Here is a 22,919-nt window from a genome sequence, read left to right on the forward strand (position 1 = left end):
AGGACCATGGGGATTATACCAAAGCTCCCAAACGGGCGGGAGAGTGCGGATGACTCTGCAGCACCGAATGAGAGAACTCCAGATCCTCCTCAGCCAGGGTATCAAATTTGTAGAATTTAGCAAACGTGTTTGCCCCTGACCAAGTAGCTGCTCGGCAAAGTTGTAAAGCCAAGACCCCTCGGGCAGCTGCCCAAGATGAGCCCACTTTCCGTGTGGAATGGGCTTTTACAGATTTTGGCTGTGGCAGGCCTGCCACAGAATGTGCAAGCTGAATTGTACTACAAATCCAACGAGCAATAGTCTGCTTAGAAGCAGGAGCACCCAGCTTGTTGGGTGCATACAGGATAAACAGCGAGTCAGATTTTCTGACTCCAGCCGTCCTGGAAACATATTTTCAGGGCCCTGACTACGTCCAGCAACTTGGAATCCTCCAAGTCCCTAGTAGTGGTTCAAACCAATGTGATTTTAGGAACCCCAAAACTACATTGAGATCCCAAGGTGCCACTGGAGGCACAAAAGGAGGCTGTATATGCAGTACCCCCTTGACAAACGTCTGAACTTCAGGAACTGAAGCTAGTTCTTTTTGGAAGAATATCGACAGGGCCGAAATTTGAACCTTAAAGGACCCTAATTTTAGGCCCATAGACAGTCCTGTTTGCAGGAAATGCAGGAAACGACCCAGTTGAAATTCCTCTGTAGGGGCCTCCCTGGCCTCACACCACGCAACATATTTACGCCAAATACGGTGATAATGTTGCACAGTTACATCCTTCCTGGCTTTGATCAGGGTAGGGATGACTTCATCCGGAATGCCTTTTTCCTTCAGGATCCGGCGTTCAACCGCCATGCCGTCAAACGCAGCCGCGGTAAGTCTTGGAACAGACAGGGTCCCTGCTGGAGCAGGTCCTTTCTTAGAGGTAGAGGCCACGGGTCTTCCGTGAGCATCTCTTGAAGTTCCGGGTACCAAGTCCTTCGTGGCCAATCTGGAGCCACGAGTATAGTCCTTACTCCTCTCCTTCTTATGATTCTCAGTACCTTGGGTATGAGAGACAGAGGAGGGAACACATATACTGACTGGTACACCCACGGTGTTACCAGAGCGTCCACAGCTATTGCCTGAGGGTCCCTTGACCTGGCGCAATATCTGTCCAGTTTTTTGTTGAGGCGGGACGCCATCATGTCCACCTTTGGTTTTTCCCAACGGTTCACAATCATGTGGAAGACTTCTGGGTGAAGTCCCCACTCCCCCGGGTGGAGGTCGTGTCTGCTGAGGAAGTCTGCTTCCCAGTTGTCCACTCCCGGAATGAACACTGCTGACAGTGCTATCACATGATTTTCCGCCCAGCGAAGAATCCTTGCAACTTCCGTCATTGCCCTCCTGCTTCTTGTGCCGCCCTGTCTGTTTACGTGGGCGACTGCCGTGATGTTGTCCGACTGGATCAACACCGGCTGACCCTGAAGCAGAGGCCTTGCCTGACTTAGGGCATTGTAAATGGCCCTTAGTTCCAGGATATTTATGTGAAGTGACGTTTCCATGCTTGACCACAAGCCCTGGAAATTTCTTCCCTGTGTGACTGCTCCCCAGCCTCTCAGGCTGGCATCGGTGGTCACCAGGACCCAGTCCTGAATGCCGAATCTGCGGCCCTCTAGAAGATGAGCACTCTGTAACCACCACAGGAGAGACACCCTTGTCCTTGGAGACAGGGTTATCCGCTGATGCATTTGAAGATGCGATCCGGACCATTTGTCCAGCAGATCCCACTGAAAAGTTCTTGCGTGGAATCTGCCGAATGGAATCGCTTCGTAAGAAGCCACCATTTTTCCCAGGACCCTTGTGCATTGATGCACTGACACTTGGCCTGGTTTTAGGAGGTTCCTGACTAGGTCGGATAACTCCCTGGCTTTCTCCTCCGGGAGAAACACCTTTTTCTGGACTGTGTCCAGAATCATCCCTAGGAACAGCAGACGTGTCGTCGGAATCAGCTGCGATTTTGGAATATTTAGAATCCACCCGTGCTGTCGTAGTACTACTTGAGATAGTGCTACTCCGACCTCTAACTGTTCTCTGGACCTTGCCCTTATCAGGAGATCGTCCAAGTAAGGGATAATTAAGACGCCTTTTCTTCGAAGAAGAATCATCATTTCGGCCATTACCTTGGTAAAGACCCGGGGTGCCGTGGACAATCCAAACGGCAGCGTCTGAAACTGATAGTGACAGTTCTGTACCACAAACCTGAGGTACCCTTGGTGAGAAGGGCAAATTGGGACATGGAGGTAAGCATCCTTGATGTCCAGAGACACCATATAGTCCCCTTCTTCCAGGTTCGCTATCACTGCTCTGAGTGACTCCATCTTGAATTTGAACCTTTGTATGTAAGTGTTCAAGGATTTCAGATTTAAAATAGGTCTCACCGAGCCGTCCGGCTTTGGTACCACAAACAGCGTGGAATAATACCCCTTTCCCTGTTGTAGGAGGGGTACCTTGATTATCACCTGCTGGGAATACAGCTTGTGAATGGCTTCCAATACCGCCTCCCTGTCGGAGGGAGACGTTGGTAAAGCAGACTTCAGGAACCGGCGAGGGGGAGACGTCTCGAATTCCAATTTGTACCCCTGAGATACTACCTGCAGGATCCAGGGGTCCACTTGCGAGTGAGCCCACTGCGCGCTGAAATTCTTGAGACGGGCCCCCACCGTGCCTGAGTCCGCTTGTAAGGCCCCAGCGTCCTGCTGAGGACTTGGCAGAAGCGGGGGAGGGCTTCTGTTCCTGGGAAGAGGCTGCCTGCTGCAGTCTTTTTCCCTTCCTCTGCCCCGGGGCAGATATGAGTGGCCTTTTGCCCGCTTGCTCTTATGGGGACGAAAGGACTGAGCCTGAAAAGACTGTCTTTTTCTGCTGAGAGGTGACCTGGGGTAAAAAGGTGGATTTCCCAGCCGTTGCCGTGGCCACCAGGTCCGATAGACCGACCCCAAATAACTCCTCCCCTTTATACGGCAATACTTCCATATGCCGTTTGGAATCCGCATCACCTGACCACTGTCGCGTCCATAACCTTCTTCTGGCAGAAATGGACAGCGCACTTACTCTTGATGCCAGAGTGCAAATATCCATCTGTGCATCTCGCATATATAGAAATGCATCCTTTAAATGCTCTATAGTCAATAATATACTGTCCCTGTCCAGGGTATCAATATTTTCAGTCAGGGAATCCGACCAAGCCACCCCAGCACTGCACATCCAGGCTGAGGCGATTGCTGGTCGCAGTATAATACCAGTATGTGTGTATATACTTTTTAGGATATTTTCCAGCTTCCTATCAGCTGGTTCCTTGAGGGCGGCCGTATCAGGAGACGGTAACGCCACTTGTTTTGATAAGCGTGTGAGCGCCTTATCTACCCTAGGGGGTGTTTCCCAACGCGCCCTAACCTCTGGCGGGAAAGGGTATAATGCCAATAATTTTTTAGAAATTAGCAGTTTTTTATCGGGGGAAACCCACGCTTCATCACACACCTCATTTAATTCATCTGATTCAGGAAAAACTACGGGTAGTTTTTTCACACCCCACATACTACAAGTACCACAAAAAAGGGTATTATCAGAAATGTTCAAAACCTCCTTCATTGCCGTGATCATGTAACGTGTGGCCCTACTGGAAAATACGTTTGTTTCCTCACCGTCGACACTGGAGTCAGTGTCCGTGTCTGGGTCTGTGTCGACCATCTGAGGTAACGGGCGCTTTAGAGCCCCTGACGGTGTTTGAGACGCCTGTACAGGTAATAACTGATTTGCCGGCTGTCTCATGTCATCAACAGTCTTTTGTAAAGTGCTGACACTATCACGTAATTCCTTCCATAAGACCATCCAGTCAGGTGTCGACTCCCTAGGGGGTGACATCACTATTACAGGCAATTGCTCCGCCTCCATACCATTTTCCTCCTCATACATGTCGACACAACGTACCGACACACAGCACACACACAGGGAATGCTCTGATAGAGGACAGGACCCCACTAGCCCTTTGGGGAGACAGAGGGAGAGTTTGCCAGCACACACCAGAGCGCTAGCTATATATATATATATGTATATAGCTATGTATATATATATATATATATATATATATATATATATATACAGGGATAACCTTATATAAGTGTTTTTCCCTTATATAGCTGCTGTATAGATTTATCTGCCAAATTAGTGCCCCCCCTCTCTTGTTTTACCCTGTTTCTGTAGTGCAGGACTGCAGGGGAGAGTCAGGGAGCTTCCCTCCAACGGAGCTGTGAGGGAAAATGGCGCCAGTGTGCTGAGGAGATAGGCCGCCGAGAAGGGGGCGGAGCCTTTCTCCCGCTTTTTTAAGGAAAAATTGGCAGGGGTTAATTGCATCCATATAGCCCAGGAGCTATATGTGATGTATTTTTTTGCCATCTAAGGTGTTTTTATTGCGTCTCAGGGCGCCCCCCCCCCCCAGCGCCCTGCACCCTCAGTGACCGGAGTGTGAAGTGTGCTGAGAGCAATGGCGCACAGCTGCGGTGCTGTGCGCTACCTTATTGAAGACAGGACGTCTTCTGCCGCCGATTTTCCGGACCTCTTCAGTCTTCTGGCTCTGTAAGGGGGCCGGCGGCGCGGCTCTGGGACCCATCCATGGCTGGGCCTGTGATCGTCCCTCTGGAGCTAATGTCCAGTAGCCTAGAAGCCCAATCCACTCTGCACGCAGGTGAGTTCGCTTCTTCTCCCCTTAGTCCCTCGGTGCAGTGAACCTGTTGCCAGCAGGATTCACTGAAAATAAAAAACCTATACTTGAACTTTTTTACTAAGCAGCTCAGGAGAGCCACCTAGTGAGCACCCTTCTCGTTCGGGCACAAAAATCTAACTGAGGCTTGGAGGAGGGTCATAGGGGGAGGAGCCAGTGCACACCAGGTAGTCCTAAAGCTTTTACTTTTGTGCCCAGTCTCCTGCGGAGCCGCTATTCCCCATGGTCCTTTCGGAGTCCCCAGCATCCACTAGGACGTCAGAGAAATATATATTTGATAGGCAGTTAGGCTTTTAGTATGGGTGTTTCATTTAAATTATTCTTCCTGTTTCAAACACCCAAGTCCAAGACCTGGAACAGCACCCTGTACAAGGCCAAGAATGGTGACCTTTCACTATCTTATGCCAAGTGTTCCAGGAGAGGATGTGGGGCTGTGTTGGAGGAGGAAGGGAAGGGGAGGCTTGGCCTAGGGAAAGAAGAATAAAAAGGTCCTTAGGGGGGAGAGCGGGTGGGTGGAGAGGGGACACACACCAGGGAGGTTTATCACTTCCTCATACAGGCCTATGAAACTTTATAGATGTAAATGCAACCATGTGTTCAGAGGTACCAGGAATATTTGTATGTGTATACACTATCACATTCCAGACACGGAGACAGAAGAGATTGCAGAGACACTGGGGGCGAGTCAAAATGTTTTTTGGCCACTCATATTTGGATACTGCTCAACACTATAGATAGAGTGAAATGCAAATGTGTGTTTCCGGAGCCAGGTGTCCATTTTTTTGTGCTTGTCGCGCCAAACAGTACCCATAACAGGACAACGTGAGCGTTTCTGCTCGCCACCTCAGGAGGCTGCGAGCAGCACTATGTCTCCAGCAGCTAATGGGCATCAGAATGATGCAATAATTTAATTGCTCTGTCGGGCACTCACTGGTCAGCGTCACCGGGGGAAACAAATTAATTGCTCCCACTAAGCAAAAGTAACGAACATTAGTCTTAATCCAAACCCTGATAATTACTATTAGATTTTAAAATGGATATAAATTAGAGGGTTTATTCCAGTGGCATTTGTGGTTGCACATTTTAACATCTACTATATTGCTTATTCGGGTGCAGGGATTGGCTAAGATTTAGAAAAACTTCAGCAGCTGTAAGGCCAAAGGTTGCCACTACCCATTCTTCAGCAACAGCAGGATGTCAAAGTTCCATACAGAATTGTTAGTAGGGATCATACAACCATGAGAAATGTTCATTCATATGTATCAAGCAATAGCCATGGATTTAAAGCTAGTGACATGGCTTAGTGTAGATTTTACCTACAACAATCAGACATGCTAAGTATGAATTCTCTGGACAAATAAAGGACACATAAGTGATCATCCACAAACTGCCCCTACATGCCCTGGAGGATGTAATGAAACTGCGATAATATTGTCTATCTGAAAACACATTTATCTCACTGATCTGTTAGCAAGAACAGGAGGGGAAATGTAACAGCGTGCATCTTGCGCACATATTTTTAAAGTGGCAATCATTTAAAAATCAGAAATCAGGTAGACTCACCAGTATATATCAGCGATGGCTGCAAATTGCAGGCTATTACATTTCACCGCAAGAGGGTACATTTATTAAATTTCAGTTTGTCAAAACCACATAATCAGTGACTTTGATAGTTAGAAGATGGCAACAGGAAATATTGATAAATCAGGATTGCTTTGCATTTATTTTCATTGTAAAGCTATAGGTTATTGGCGCTTTGACATACCATGGGTTAGTAAATCTACCTCTAGATCTTCTCCTTTCTAACCACAGATGGCAAACTCACTGACACAGCTCAGGAAGAAGCATTACAGCTGGTGATCATTGGACCTTAAAATGTTTTTACATTTTTTTTTTACATTTTTCTGCTCCTCACATGCTATTGGTTTTGCTCAACTCCTCAGTTGGCCTCCAAGTTCTGGCACAAAGTTAAAATTTAGCATATACACATACACACACACACTAGTGGTCAAAAGTTTAAAAACACCCCGATTTGTCCAGTTTTTATTGAAATTTTAAAAAAAATCAAGTCCAGTGAATAACCTAAAATGGTAAAAATGGTAAGTGGCAAACTATGTTGTTTTTTTAACACCGAAAAATGTATATCTAAGGATGGGTACACATTAGGGCAACCAGCAATAGGGATGATGAACGAGGAAATCGCCATTTGTCCACTACCATTGCTAGATTGCTGGTACACACTAGCCTGTAATGAGCAACGGAACACATCTTGTTTTGTCCTTCATTACACTGCATCAGGACGCATACAATATCTTCCAGTTGCCCATGCAGCAGGGCTGACCAGACGATGTCACATGCAACCCATGGGAGCATGCAATAGTGAATACATAGCGCATGATTTAGACGATTTGTCGTGACAATTTGGAAAACCGTGCAGACGCTGTGCAAGTATATACCCACCCTAAGGGATAAAAAAAAAAAAAAATTAGAGAAAAAACAACAACAACTTACAGCTGGTCTGCAGAAGTGAAAGAACGGATGTGCAATAATAATAAATAAGTGTTTTTTTATATAGCACTTTTCTCCTAATAGGGCTCAAAGGGGTCAATCCACTTAGCCGTGACATCGCAGGAGGGAATCATCGCGGCAACACTTTACAGCGGGTCAAACATGCTCAAAAGTGCTCGCTGCCCCATAGGGTAGCAAGCAATTTTTTACTAATTCAGGCTGCGAAGGGTGCTAGATCAGGTGCCATTGCCAGCATTTAAATGCCGCCAACAGCACTTCACACCAGATTGGATTGAACCCTATGTGCTTTACATTTGCCTTTACAGCACAAAATACAAAACAAGCTTAATAAGAGACATTAGTGCTTGGGTGCACAGGAAAGTCTATTTTTGAAGGATTCTCGAGTAGAGGCTTCACGAACCGCAGATGGAAGACAGTTCCATAGAGTTGGAGCTGCACGGCTAAAGGCTTGACCCCCAAATGAATTCAGGGAGATTCTAGGTACTGTTAATAGTCCAGAAGCTGCTTCAAGTACCCTGGATCCTGGTCATGTAGGGCTTTGAACGTCAGTAATCCAATCTTGAAAACGATTCGCCATCTTACAGGCAGCCAGTGAGAGTACAGATTGGTGTTATGTGGCTGGAACAATGCTGGTTGGTTAACAGCCTGGCAGCTACATTTTGTACCATAAAGCAGGACTATTGAAGACTGGAAGATCTTATGGACAGATGGATCAAATGTCTTCAATCTTTGTTTTATCCGGCATGGTTGTCGTAGAATAGGTAAAAAGGACTGTGGGGTTTGTTACAGAACATTATTTGCTATTAAAGGCATTGCCTTCTAACATTTTTTCCCTTAAACACGCCAGTAAGCTGTGGCGCTTAGCAAATAAACCTTTGTGACACCAAGGGGTCAATTCAATCAGCCATGAGAGGGGGTGCGATGCAGCTAGAACTTTGTGTAGACACTGCCAACGGCACCTCAAAACCCCCCTTCCCCCCAATCCTCTCCCCTTGTAGCCTCCACTCATTCTAGAATCATGGATTTTTGTATGCAGCCTGTGGGTCTTGCAAAACAGTGAGTACAGAGGTAGCTCGTGTTACTTGTGGCCAGGGTTAGGAGGGGGAAAAAAACAAAACGCATGCTTAAATATTTTTATTTAAAAAAAAACGCTTTTTTGGTTTAAGCCAATTTTTTTTGCAATGATGAAAAAAAAAAAATTGTATAATGTATTAGAAACCTTGATCAACCATGCTTTAATGCTTTCTAACATTAATAATGTTATTAGGCTTTGATTTGATTTATTTTAAATCTCATTGAACTGGTTTGGGATTAACTATTTAGAAGGATGACAGTAAAGCAACCTACATGTGCAACACATTTGTGGGAACTTCTGCAACAGTGTTCGTTGGTTATATCAGCAAAGGAGGACTATCTTGAGGAGTTAAAAGTATACATTAATATTCCGTGAAAAATGGGGGATGCTCAAACTTTTGACAGGTGTGTGCATATACACACACACACACACACACACAGGGAAAAAATTACTGACAAATGACTTCATATTTCATATCGGTTGTAAACTAGCGAGTAGCACCCTCTTATCCTTCTACTGATATCAATGTTTGCTCCCAATTGTAAAGCAGAACATAATACGTTGGCACTATTTAAATAATTGTTAATAAATATTCAACATAAAAAGAATCATAATCACCAACACCAGGCCTATGTATTGATAAACTTGAGCATGTATGTGTGTATGTGTGTATGTGTGTATATATATATATATATATATATATATACATACATACATACACACTAAGGAAATAAACACATATACACTTAAGTTCTGTTGTCTAATGTAAACACTGCAGTCATCGCAACCCTTCCCCAAACAGAAATGGACAGCATGACCTGGAAGAGGTTATAGAATAGGCAGGCTAGTGTATCTTGAGAAGGATGTGTGCCTCTTTGGCAGATTAGAGAGATTAAACAGTAGAGAATGAGAGTGGTGGGGAGAAGGGGAGGGGGGTAAGGAGGGTGATGTCTCTGTGTCTTCTCTCACTGTACAGGAAACCAAGACAGATCTTCAACAGTGAGGAAGAAATAGACTCAACATTATTCTAGCATTCTGCTGAATCTTGTTCAACAAATACATATCTCAATGAGTGCTGCAATAGCAGCAATTAGGGGCACTTGAACTTCCTAGATAGCGGCCTGCAGGGATGCTTTCTATGCACTGTAGTAAATGTCCCTTGGAGGTGTGATAATTGTGCATTCAGCCATATTACAAAGCGGATATTCAGTGATATAACCATGAATAATGGAAGTATTTTTTATTTTTAAGAAAAAAACAAAAACCCTCAATAGATTTTTCATTGAAATATATATATATATATATATATATATATATATATATATATATATATATATATATACACAAAATTTTAACAACCCACAAGAAACCAAGTGACAAGATCTGATATTTTAGTGTTCCAACCTCTGACATCAACCATAAACAAACAAAAAAAAAAAAAAACACTCCCACACATGGTGCAATGAGCATCATGATAAGACAAATGACATTTTACTATCATCAATGGTGCACACGGGTCACGAACTAACATATTCCTATGCAATAAATCATTAATACTCATCCATCAAAACATTACAATGGTTGATTTGTGGTCTTCTCATGACACACAGTACAGACTAGCAGATTTGGTGGAGGCAACCATCTTTGCAGGGTGGCTATTTAATAAATTAATGCTCCCCTCCTCTCACACTACTCCATTAAATCTTGAGGCCTGGAAGCAGGGAGTATGAGCTCTTGTTTAGCTAATCATGGCTGTGAGGTGTTACTTCCCTCATGCTGCTATAAGCCTGTGACATGACACGGTGTGGATAGATGGTGCAGGTGCAAAGTTTCCCTAAGACTACTGCAAATATGTGTTTTGCAACCCAAAACCAGTTATGGATGACAGACATATGGCCATTTCTATGTCTATCCCTGGGCAGTTACAGACAGGTTCAGACGAAAGCTGCTGCTGAGACTATGATTCAAAGAGGAAAAATGTTTTATAAAACTACATCTACATATTCAAACTAGTCATTGCTCAACAAGCACCTAAAAATATCAATACAATCCAGATCACACTGAGACTGACAGCTACACAGCTGCTGCAATGGGCCTTACATTTGTGTGCTGCAGCTGCAGGATACTGACCTGCCCCCTGAAGAAGGAGTAACAATACAGAATTGATTCTTCGTTAATCCCCCTAAGGTTAGGGAGGAACAATTACAGTCTACAATTATGCTGGAACGGACCTAACGGCAGGTATGGGTGAGGGCAGAGCAAGTAATGCAGTACAATCATAAAGGATCAGGTCACCTTCCCCAATGCATCATTGTTACCTCCGACGGGAGCGACAGTCAGTAAACCACCCCCAGCCATCGGGGACCAGCGCATCATCCCCCAACTTGCAGAGCATGGGGTTTACTGGCAGCCCTCCCCTTACACACGCTGCTGCATATGGAATGATCACTGCAATGTACTACTGCTCCGTGCACTGCGGTGCAGCTTCCCCCCACTCCCACTATACAACCACCTACCTCCGCAACACAGCTTTTCCCGGGCTGCAGACCACGCTCACCCCTAGCAGCAGCAGCAAGCACCGGATCCGAACACACTAGAGAAAGTATATGCTCTAAGCTGGGCGCCTGTGAGACACACCGCCACGCCCCCTGTCACATGGCACATAGAGGCGGGGCACCAGCAGGCAATGGGTTAAAGGAACGCAGTGGCCTTGGCTCCAGAGACCTCCTGACAATTCCTGGGACTCGGGAGCCCGCAGCAGCAGAGCTGTGTCTTGTATTGATAACAAAAGTTGTACAAAACAGACTTGTGATGTGTGTGCAGTACAATACCAGGCCGGCAACGTCGCTGTGCGTGGATTCAGAAGACTTCGGATAGTGGGCACATGTGCCATAGTAAACCCATTCATTGAGGTGATGGTACAACAATGCAGTGTTCAGGTATTTTTTTGATTATAAAACATATAGTGGCCTGTGTATTAATAATCGCTGCAGTTGTGCAATTATCAGTCCATGTTGTGACAGTGTCTTCATTCTAAATAGAACTATCCAAGCCAGGGCCGGACTGGGACTAAAAATAGGCCCTGGCATTTTTGAAGCACACAGGCCCACCTCTGTGACTCCTCCCCTTACTATTCCTGACTCCTCCCACTTATTAGTCTATGCTCTTACAAATATAATTAATATTCTAACAACATACAAGCGTACATCATTTTCTATTAAAATACACACAACCTGTGGTTGAAGTGGAAATTTTTAAGTGGGGGTATGTAAATGTGAAGTTTGTAAATAAGCGCGCACCTAAAGGGGGCGTGGCCACTCAAAAGGGGGCGTGTCCTTCAGTGTAGTTTATCACACCATACACCCCTTATACGCATTATGCACCACAATAGTAGGACCCCTTATACCAGAGGTGGCCAACCCGCGGCTCTCGAGCCGCATGCGGCTCTCTCCTTGTTGTGATGCGGCTCCCGCTCTCTCTCATTCAAGTGACGCGGCTCTTGACTCGCACCGGCACTTGTCTCAGCCTTCCAACAGCCTGCCTCCGTCACAGGAGGCTTGGGAGGCGCCGGCACTGCTCCGCTCTATGCGGGATGTGAAGTTAGGACGTCACATCGCTTAATGAGAGGCGGAGCCGCTGCCACAGGAGAGGATGCAGCTGCGGGACTCGTGGACGCCATTGTAAGTATGCAGTCTAGGCTGCGGCTGGTGTCTAAATGCCACAGCGGAGGAGGGGGTGGTGGTGGAGCCTGGAGCCTGCCATGAGAGCCTGTCTGCATGATGAGGGGGACCCAGGTGCCGCTGTCATCTGTGCGTTGAGGGGGACCCAGGCGCCGCTGTCATCTGTGCGGTGAGGGGGACCCAGGCGCCGCTGTCATCTGTGCGGTGAGGGCGGCCCAGCCAGCACCACGCGCCGTGCGGTGAGGAGATCAGATGCTAAATACCTGCGGGGAGTGAGAGGGGAGGAGGAGGGAATACTCGGGTCTTGGATGTTATGCTGTGTGTGGAGCTGGGGGGAATGCTGACTACTGTGTTTGGATCTGGGGGGGATGCTGGGAACTGTGTTTGGATCTGGGGGGGATGCTGGCTACTGTGTGTGGAGCTGGGGGGATGCTGGCTGCAGTGTTTGGAGCTGGGGGGAATGCTGACTACTGTGTTTGGATCTGGGGGGGATGCTGGGAACTGTGTTTGGATCTGGGGGGGATGCTGGCTACTGTGTGTGGAGCTGGGGGGATGCTGGCTACAGTGTTTGGAGCTGGGGGGGATGCTGGCTACTGTGTGTGGAGCTGGGGGGGATGCTGGCTACTGGGTTTGGAGCTGGGGGGGATGCTTGATACTGTATGTGGAGCTGGGGGGATGCTGGATAGTGGATACTGTGTCCCCTGTCACCCCACCTATAATCTGTCCCTGGGCTGGAATGACATGGGAGGGGCTAAAGTGACACATGGAGACGTGTACTATGTGAATCTGACTTTTTCAATTAATTTATGTGGTTTTGAATTTCAAAATTTATTTTATGTTTGTGGGTTTTAAAAAAAACATTTTATGTGGAAGTGTATTTTTCCAGTGTATTTTCTTGTGGAGTGTATTTTATGTGAAACTGGCTTTTTTCGGTGTATTTTCTTTTGATCTGGCTTGTTTCAGTGTATTTTATGTGAATATGGCTTTCTCTATGTTTGCAAAGTAAAAAGGTAAACAAAGTTTCTCTATCGTCCTAGTGGATGCTGGGGTTCCTGAAAGGACCATGGGGAATAGCGGCTCCGCAGGAGACAGGGCACAAAAGTAAAGCTTTCCGATCAGGTGGTGTGCACTGGCTCCTCCCCCTATGACCCTCCTCCAAGCCAGTTAGATTTTTGTGCCCGGCCGAGAAGGGTGCAATCTAGGTGGCTCTCCTAAAGAGCTGCTTAGAAAAGTTTAGCTTAGGTTTTTTATTTTACAGTGAGTCCTGCTGGCAACAGGATCACTGCAACGAGGGACTTAGGGGAGAAGAAGTGAACTCACCTGCGTGCAGGATGGATTGGCTTCTTGGCTACTGGACATCAGCTCCAGAGGGACGATCACAGGTACAGCCTGGATGGTCACCGGAGCCTTGCCGCCGGCCCCCTTGCAGATGCTGAAGTAAGAAGAGGTCCAGAATCGGCGGCAGAAGACTCCTCAGTCTTCAAAAGGTAGCGCACAGCACTGCAGCTGTGCGCCATTTTCCTCTCAGCACACTTCACACGGCAGTCACTGAGGGTGCAGGGCGCTGGGAGGGGGGCGCCCTGGGAGGCAAATGAATACCTATTTTGGCTAAAAATACCTCACATATAGCCTCCGGAGGCTATATGGAGATATTTAACCCCTGCCAGAATCCGTTAAGAGCGGGAGACGAGGCCGCCGAAAAAGGGGCGGGGCCTATCTCCTCAGCACACAGCGCCATTTTCCCTCACAGAAAGGCTGGAGGGAAGGCTCCCAGGCTCTCCCCTGCACTGCACTACAGAAACAGGGTTAAAACAGAGAGGGGGGGCACTAATTTGGCGTTAGAAATATATAAAAAAGATGCTATAAGGGAAAACACTTATATAAGGTTGTCCCTATATAATTATAGCGTTTTTGGTGTGTGCTGGTAAACTCTCCCTCTGTCTCTCCAAAGGGCTAGTGGGTCCTGTCCTCTATTAGAGCATTCCCTGTGTGTGTGCTGTGTGTCGGTACGTGTGTGTCGACATGTATGGGGACGATGTTGGTGAGGAGGCGGAGCAATTGCCTGTAATGGTGATGTCACTCTCTAGGGAGTCGACACCGGAATGGATGGCTTATTTAGGGAATTACGTGATAATGTCAACACGCTGCAAGGTCGGTTGACGACATGAGACGGCCGACAAACAATTAGTACCGGTCCAGACGTCTCAAAAACACCGTCAGGGGTTTTAAAACGCCCGTTTACTTTAGTCGGTCGACACAGACACAGACAGGGACACTGAATCCAGTGTCGACGGTGAATAAACAAACGTATTCCTTATTAGGGCCACACGTTAAAGGCAATGAAGGAGGTGTTACATATTTCTGATACTACAAGTACCACAAAAGAGGGTATTATGTGGGATGTGAAAAAACTACCGTAGTTTTTCCTGAATCAGATAAATTAAATAAAGTGTGTGATGATGCGTGGGTTCCCCCCGATAGAAAATTATGGGCGGTATACCCTTTCCCGCCAGAAGTTAGGGCGCGTTGGGAAACACCCCTTAGGGTGGATAAGGCGCTCACACGCTTATCAAAACAAGTGGCGGTACCGTCTATAGATAGGGCCGTCCTCAAGGACCAGCTGACAGGAGGCTGGAAAATATCATAAAAAGTATATACACACATACTGGTGTTATACTGCGACCAGCGATCGCCTCAGCCTGGATGTGCAGAGCTGGGGTGGCTTGGTCGGATTCCCTGACTAAAAATATTGATACCCTTGACAGGGACAGTATTTTATTGACTATAGAGCATTTAAAGGATGCATTTCTATATATGCGAGATGCACAGAGGGATATTTGCACTCTGGCATCAAGAGTAAATGCGATGTCCATATCTGCCAGAAGATGTTATGGACACGACAGTGGTCAGGTGATGCAGATTCCAAACGGCACAAAGGTGTATTGCCGTATAAAGGAAGAGGAGTTATTTGGGGTCGGTCCATCGGACCTGGTGGCCACGGCAACTGCTGGAAAATCCGCCGTTTTTACCCTAAGTCACATCTCTGCAGAAAAAGACACCGTCTTTTCAGCCTCAGTCCTTTCGTCCCTATAAGATCATATCTGCCCAGGGATAGAGGAAAGGGAAGAAGACTGCAGCAGGCAGCCCATTCCCAGGAACAGAAGCGTTCCACCGCTTCTGACAAGTTCTCAGCATGGCGCTGAGACCGTACAGGACCCCTGGATCCTACAAGTAGTATCCCAGGGGTACAGATTGGAATGTCGAGACGTTTCCCCTTCGCAGGCTCCTGAAGTCTGTTTTACCAAGGTCTCCCTCCGACAAGGAGGCAGTATGGGAAAAAATTCACAAGCTGTATTCCCAGCAGGTGATAATTAAATTACCCCTCCTACTACAAGAAAAGGGGTATTATTCCACACTATATTGTGGTACTGAAGCCAGAAGGCTAGGTGAGACTTATTCTAAAAAATTTTTTTGAACACTTACAAAGGTTCAAATCAAGATGGAGTCACTCAGAGCAGTGATAACGAACCAGGAAGAAGGGGACTATATAGTGTCCCGGGACATCAGGGATGCTTACCTCTATGTCCCAAATTTGCCCTTCTCACTAAGGGTACCTCAGGTTCGTGGTGCAGAACTGTCACTATCAGTTTCAGACGCTGCCGTTTGGATTGTCCACGGCACCCCGGGTCTTTACCAAGGTAATGGCCGAAATGATGATTCTTCTTCGAAGAAAAGGCGTCTTAATTATCCCTTACTTGGACGATCTCCTGATAAGGGCATAGTCCAGGGAACAGTTGGAGGTCGGAGTAGCACTATCTCGGATACTGCTACAACAGCACGGGTGGATTCTAAATATTCCAAAATCGCAGCTGATCCCGACGACACGTCTGCTGTGCCTAGGGATGATTCTGGACACAGTCCAGAAAAAGGTGTTTCTCCCGGAAGAGAAAGCCAGGGAGTTATCCGAGCTAGTCAGGAACCTCCTAAAAACAGTGCATCATTGCACAAGGGTCCTGGTAAAAATGGTGGCTTCCTACGAAGCAATTCCATTCGGCAGATTTCACGCAAGAACTTTTCAGTGGGATCTGCTGGACAAATGGTCCGGATCGCATCTTCAGATGCATCAGCGGATAACCCTATATCCAAGGACAAGGGTGTCTCTCCTGTGGTGGTTATAGAGTGCTCATCTTCTAGAGGGCCGCAGATTCGGCATTCAGGATTGGATGCTGGTGACCACGGAGCCCAGCCCGAGAGGCTGGGGAGCAGTCACACAAGGAAAAAATTTCCAGGGAGTGTGATCAAGTCTGGAGACTTTTCTCCACATAAATATACTGGAGCTAAGGGTAAATTTATAATGCTCTAAGCTTAGCAAGACCTCTGCTTCAAGGTCAGCCGGTATTGATCCAGTGGGAAAAACATCACGGCAGTCGCCCACGTAAACAGACAGGGCGACACAAGAAGCAGGAGGGCAATGGCAAAAACTGCAAGGACTTTTCGCTGGGCGGAAAATCATGTGATAGCACTGTCAGCAGTGTTTCATCCCGGGAATGGAAACTGGGAAGCAGACTTCCTCAGCAGGCACGACCTCCACCCGGGAGAGTGGAAACTTCATCGGGAAGTTTTTTCCACATGATTGTAAACCGTTGGGAAATACCAAAGGTGGACATGATGGCGTCCCGTCTGAACAAAAAACGGGACAGGTATTGCGCCAGGTCAAGAGACCCTCAGGCAATAGCTGTGGACGTTCTGGTAACACCGTGGGTGTACCAGTCGGTGTATGTGTTCCCTCCTCTGCTTCTCATACCTAAGGTGCTGAGAATTATAAGACGTAGAGGAGTAAGAACTATACTCATGGCTCCGGATTGGCCAAGAAGGACTTGGTACCCGGAACTTCAAGAGATGCTTACAGAGGTCTTATGGCCTCTGCCGCTAAGAAGGGACTTGCTTCAGCAAGTACCATGTCTGTTCCAAGACTTACCGCAGCTGCGTTTGTCGGCATGGCGGTGGAAAGCCGGATCCTAAGGGAAAAAGGCATTCCGGAAGAGGTCATTCCTACCCTGGTCAAAGCCAGAAAGGAGGTGACCGCACAACATTATCACCACATGTGGCGAAAATATGTTGCGTGGTGTGAGGCCAGGAAGGCCCCACAAAGAAATTTCAACTCGGTCGTTTCCTGCATTTCCTGCAAACAGGAGTGTCTATGGGCCTCAAATTGGGGTCCATTAAGGTTCAAATTTCGGCCCTGTCGATTTTCTTCCAGAAAGAATTGGCTTCAGTTCCTGAAGTCCAGAAGTTTGTCAAGGGAGTATTGCATATACAACCCCCTTTTGTGCCTCCAGTGGCACTGTGGGATCTCAACGTAGTTCTGGGATTCCTCAAATCACATTGGTTTAAAACCAGTCAAATCTGTGGATTTGAAGCATCTCACATGAAAAGTGACCATGCTCTTGGCCCTGGCCTGGACCAGGCGAGTGTCAAATTGGTGTTTTTTTCTCAAAAAAGCCCATATCTGTTTGTCCATTCGGACAGGGCAGAGCTGCGGACTCGTCCCCAGTTCTCTCCCTAAGGTGGTGTCAGTGTTTCACCTGAACCAGCTTATTGTGGTGCCTTGCACCTACTAGGGACTTGGAGGACTCCAAGTTGCTAGATGTTGTCAGGGCCCTGAAAATATGTTCCAGGACGGCTGGAGTCAGGAAAACTGACTTGCTGTTATCCTGTATGCACCCAACAAACTGGGTGCTCTTGCTTCTAAGCAGACTATTGCTAGTTGGATGTGTAATACAATTCAGCTTGCACATTCTGTGGCAGGCCTGCCACAGCCAAAATATGTAAATGCCCATTCCACAAGGAAGGTGGGCTCATCTTGGGCGGCTGCCCGAGGGGTCTCGGCTTTACAACCTTGCCGAGCAGCTACTTGGTCAGGGGCAAACACGTTTGCTAAATTCTACAAATTTGATACCCTGGCTAAGGAGGACCTGGAGTTCTCTCATTCGGTGCTGCAGAGTCATCCGCACTCTCCCGCCCGTTTGGGAGCTTTGGTATAATCCCCATGGTCATTTCAGGAACCCCAGCATCCACTAGGACAATAGAGAAAATAAGAATTTACTTACCGATAATTCTATTTCTCGGAGTCCGTAGTGGATGCTGGGCGCCCATCCCAAGTGCGGATTATCTGCAATACTTGTACATAGTTACAAAAATCGGGTTATTATTGTTGTGAGCCATCTTTTCAGAGGCTCCGCTGTTATCATACTGTTAACTGGGTTTAGATCACAAGTTGTACGGTGTGATTGGTGTGGCTGGTATGAGTCTTACCCGGGATTCAAAATTCCTCCCTTATTGTGTACGCTCGTCCGGGCACAGTACCTAACTGGCTTGGATGAGGGTCATAGGGGGAGGAGCCAGTGCACACCACCTGATCGGAAAGCTTTACTTTTGTGCCCTGTCTCCTGCGGAGCCGCTATTCCCCATGGTCCTTTCAGGAACCCCAGCATCCACTACGGACTCCGAGAAATAGAATTATCGGTAAGTAAATTCTTATTTTTATACTGGGAAGATTGTGTGCAGATGATGTGTTATTTTCTATGTGCTGGGCTCACCACCTGCGTGATTAAAAATGGGGGAGAACAATACACACGGTCATGCTCCTACGAACATCATACTGAAGGCATACACACAAAAATGGGGCGTAGCCTTGTGCCAGCTAGGCCACGCCCCATTTTTTGGGCGCGCCTTCGGCGCGCACATGACAGTGGCTCTTTCGCTTGACTACAGATATTTTTTGGCTCTTTGCTTCTAACTGGTTGGCCACCCCTGCCTTATACTATCTAGTACTGGTGCCTCTTACACATTATACCACACAGTATGAGCCAAAATTCACATTATAGCACCCAGTATGAGCCGAAATTTACATTATAGCACCCGGTATGAGCTGAAATTTACATTATAGCACCCGGTATGAGCCGAAATTTACATTATAGCACCCAGTATGAGCCGAAATTTACATTATATGCCCCCAATAGTGCAGTGCCAGGTATACAAATGCCCCCACAGTGCCAGGTATACAAATGCCCCCACAGTGCCAGGTATACAAATGCCCCCACAGTGCCAGGTAAACAATTGCCCCCACAGTGCCAGGTATACAATTGCCCCCACAGTGCCAGGTAAACAATTGCCCCCACAGTGCCAGGTATACAAATGCCCCCACAGTGCCAGGTATACAAATGCCCCCACAGTGCCAGGTAAACAATTGCCCCCACAGTGCCAGGTATACAATTGCCCCCACAGTGCCAGGTAAACAATTGCCCCCACAGTGCCAGGTATACAAATGCCCCCACAGTGCCAGGTAAACAATTGCCCCCACAGTGCCAGGTATACAAATGCCCCACAGTGCCAGCCAATTGCCCCCACAGTGCCAGATATACAATTGTCCCCACAGCAGCCAGTGCTGCAGCTACTTACCGCTACTGCACTGCTGCTGCTGCTGCTGCTGCTCCTCCGGGCTGTGAGGGACGGGGGTGAATCAGGAGAGCAGAGCACCCGCCAGCGCGGCTGTGTCTGGTGCTGCGGCGGCTTCGTTCAAACCAGCCGCCGGTTCGTGAGCCAATCAGAGCTCGCGGACCGGCAGCTTCTGATTGGCTGCCGGTCCGCGAGCTCTGATTGGCTCACGAACCGGCGGCTGGTTTGAACGAAGCCGCCGCAGCACCAGACACAGCCGCGCTGGCAGGCGCTCTCCTCTCCTGACAGCTGAGACATGCTGCCGCCGGACTGAGCGGCAGCGTGTCTCAGTGACCGCTGGACCGGCCCAAGTGGCCGGTCCAGCGGTCCTCTCTGAATCTCATCCTCTCTGAATCTCATCATACCGCACACTTATTTGTATGAACAGCAATTATTAGGGCACCGATATGTGAATGCGGGATTGATACTTGCCGCTTTATATGAATGGCACCTCTGGCGTATTCATGTAGTTAAAATATTCTGATACTTAGGAGTTTATATTTTCTGCAACATATTAACAGACAATACGACGGATATACCTATATGTGAAATCGTGTGGGCTGCTATACAATGTTTTCTGACAGCTTTATTGCTCTGGACCTATATCATCAGTGTGTTTGTATGTAAAGGTGGAGTGAGACATGACATGCCCCCTCAACGGCACGCGGCGCATTCTGCTAACACAATCTCCCTGAAACTATTTTTTAAAAGCAGGCAAGTATGCACCAAAAAGAGCTGCACACCCGCACCCCCATCCCATCCACGTCCGCAGCGGCACCCACATTCACTCCCGGCATCAAGGCCCCTCGCCGACTTCAAAAGACTGGTTCAAAGTAAATCAGACAGCTGCCTGGCCTGCCTATGTACAACGCACGGGGTCTGTACTGCCGCAATCTCTATAGATGCCGGGTGCTGTACGTCACTACCCATTACATCATCGCATACGTCGGCACCGCAGGCCATTCTGGGAGGAGCTCGAGTCGAGTGCTGTGCAGTGTGCAGCGTTACCAGAGAGGGAGGACCTGGCTATACTACAGTGAGTGAAGTGACTGTGCGGACCTCATTGTCTCTACTTCCCTGGCTGGCTGTGAGCTGTTTCAGTTGCCAGAAGGTGTGTTTGTGATCTAATGTTAGTATTTACAGTTTACTATTACAGTATAATCCAGTGTTATTTTTTTTGACTAAGTTAATAAAATATGTTGGCAGATTTGATATAGTGGCGGTCATAGGCGGACCAGAGCCGCGCCAAAGGCCACCACTGCCGCCCGCTGTCTTCTTTGCACCCACGCCCACTGCCTCCTGCTCCGCACTGCCGCCTCCCACAGCACAGCCTCCTCCGCACCGCCGCCCACAGCCTCTGCACCGACAGCCACAGCCTCCTCATCCGCCGCCGACCACAGCCAACTCTGCACCACTGCTGACCACAACCTCCTCATCCTCCACGCCGCCAATCACCACATCCTCCACACCACCGCTGCTGATTAGGTAATTTTACACTGCTGCCTTTCTCTCTCCCTTCTGTATGCCCTTGCTGTCCCTCTCTCTGTCACTCTCCCTATCCCTATGTCCCTGCTGTCACTCTCCCTATCCCTATGTCCCTGCTGTCACTCTCCCTGTCACTGTCCCTCTCCCTATGTCCCTGTTTTCACTCTCCCTGTCACTGTCCCTATGTCCCTGCTGTCACTCTCCCTGTCCCTATGTCTCTGATGTCACTCTCCCTGTCCCTATGTCCCTGCTGTCACTCTCCCTGTCCCTAGGTTCAGGGGAAATTTAAGGAAAAATTACTTCACAGAAAGGGTAGTGGATAAGTGGAATAGTCTCCCATCAGAGGTGGTAGAGGCTAAGACTGTAGAGCAATTTAAACATGCTTGGGATAGGCATATGAATATCCTTACAAAGAATTAAGGTTCAAAAAGGGTTGAGATTACCTAAAGGATAAAAAAAAAAGGGGTAGACTAGATGGGCCAAGTGGTTCTTATCTGCCGTCAAATTCTATGTTTCTATGTTTATGTCCCTGCTGTCACTCTCCCTGTCCCTATGTCCCTGCTGTCACTCTCCCTGTCCCTATGTCTCTGATGTCACTCTCCCTGTCCCTATGTCCCTGCTGTCATTCTCCCTGTCCCTATGTCCCTGCTGTCACTCTCCCTGTCAATGAATTGCGGCTCATACTGTGTGGCATAATGTGAATTTGGTTAATTCCGTGTGAATTTCGGTTCATACTGTGTGTAAAAATTTGAATTTCGTCTCATACTGTATGGCAGGGATGGGGAACCTTTGGCCCTCCAGCTGTTGTTGATCTACACATCCCAGCATACCCTGCAACAGTTTTAGCATGGCCAAATTGCAAATGCTAAAGGCATGCTGGTATGTGTAGTTCAGCAACAGCTGGAGGGCTAAAGGTTCCCCGTCCCTGCTGTATGGCATAATGTGAATTGTGTCTCATTCCATGTGAATTTTGGCTCATGCCATGTGACATAATGTGTAAGGAGCACCAGTACTAGATAGTATAGGGGTCCTACTATTGTGGTGCATAATGTGTATAAGGGGTATATGGTGTGGTACACTACACTTAAGCACGGCCCTCAGGCAGGCATAGCAAAATCCGGAAAACAGCCGAGTTATTGTCCGAAAACAGGGCTGTTGAAAACACACAGGTTTCACTGAACCTGTGTGTTTTTGGGAGAAAATTTACTTTTTGTACTCCAGGTCACCTAATTGGATAGCCCCCCCAAAAAATATATCAAAGAAGCTTCAGAGTTTCTCGCTCCCGATGTTTCTCCGCGTGTAATTGTATACTGGTCTAGGTGCCTTATTAAGCTTCAGTTGCAGTTTTGCCAAAATAACAAAACTGCTACAGTATCTCTTGCATTCTTGGGGACGCCCAGCACAGGGTAAAGCCTCCCAACATGCTATTGGCGGCCAGTGATCTACTTGTCAAGAATACAATTGTGTTTGCATCAATGATTTAGGGTAACACGCCGCCATGTTTCCAATCGCAGCGTCTGCGTGTGACGTCACACGGCCGGCCCAAACTTATCTCCATTTATGATGCCATTCCCCCGCAATGCGGCTTCGATAACCCCACAACGCCGTATCGCCACCCCCTGAACTCCCCTGCCTGTCAAATCAGGCAGAGGCGTTTGCATATGTTGGATGCAATTGCATCTTACTTTGTGAGCACGCGCGGTATGGTCCATGGGGGGTTGACACCATCAGTTACCACACCTGGTGACACCAACCCTAGTGACGCCTCTGGGCAGAGCAAATCCAGAGGGGGGGGGGCTTAAATAGCGGCCCGCGGCTCCGGCTTCTTTACATAAAAAAAGATCAGAAACCCCCCTGTGTGCAGTGCAGCGCTGCAGCGTCTCTGCAGTGAGAGAGAGCGGGCAG

At 47.8% G+C, this 22,919-nt stretch overlaps 1 protein-coding gene and 1 long non-coding RNA gene across 5 annotated transcripts in view; one reads left to right on the forward strand and one right to left on the reverse strand.

Annotated features, from left to right (window-relative positions):
• The window catches only part of SEPTIN9 (septin 9), a 442,263-nt gene that overhangs the window by 86,744 nt on the left and 332,600 nt on the right, over positions 1-22,919 (reverse strand). The gene's annotated exons all lie outside the window — the stretch shown is intronic.
• Positions 10,487-22,919, forward strand: part of LOC135055888 (uncharacterized) — a 76,948-nt gene continuing 64,515 nt past the window's right edge. Inside the window, exon 1 of the long non-coding RNA XR_010243842.1 lies at positions 10,487-11,291. This is a non-coding gene — a long non-coding RNA (uncharacterized LOC135055888). The remainder of the gene's footprint in view (positions 11,292-22,919) is intronic.

The sequence above is a fragment of the Pseudophryne corroboree genome, chromosome 3 (genome assembly GCF_028390025.1).
Source record: "Pseudophryne corroboree isolate aPseCor3 chromosome 3, aPseCor3.hap2, whole genome shotgun sequence".
Taxonomy (NCBI): domain Eukaryota; kingdom Metazoa; phylum Chordata; class Amphibia; order Anura; family Myobatrachidae; genus Pseudophryne; species Pseudophryne corroboree.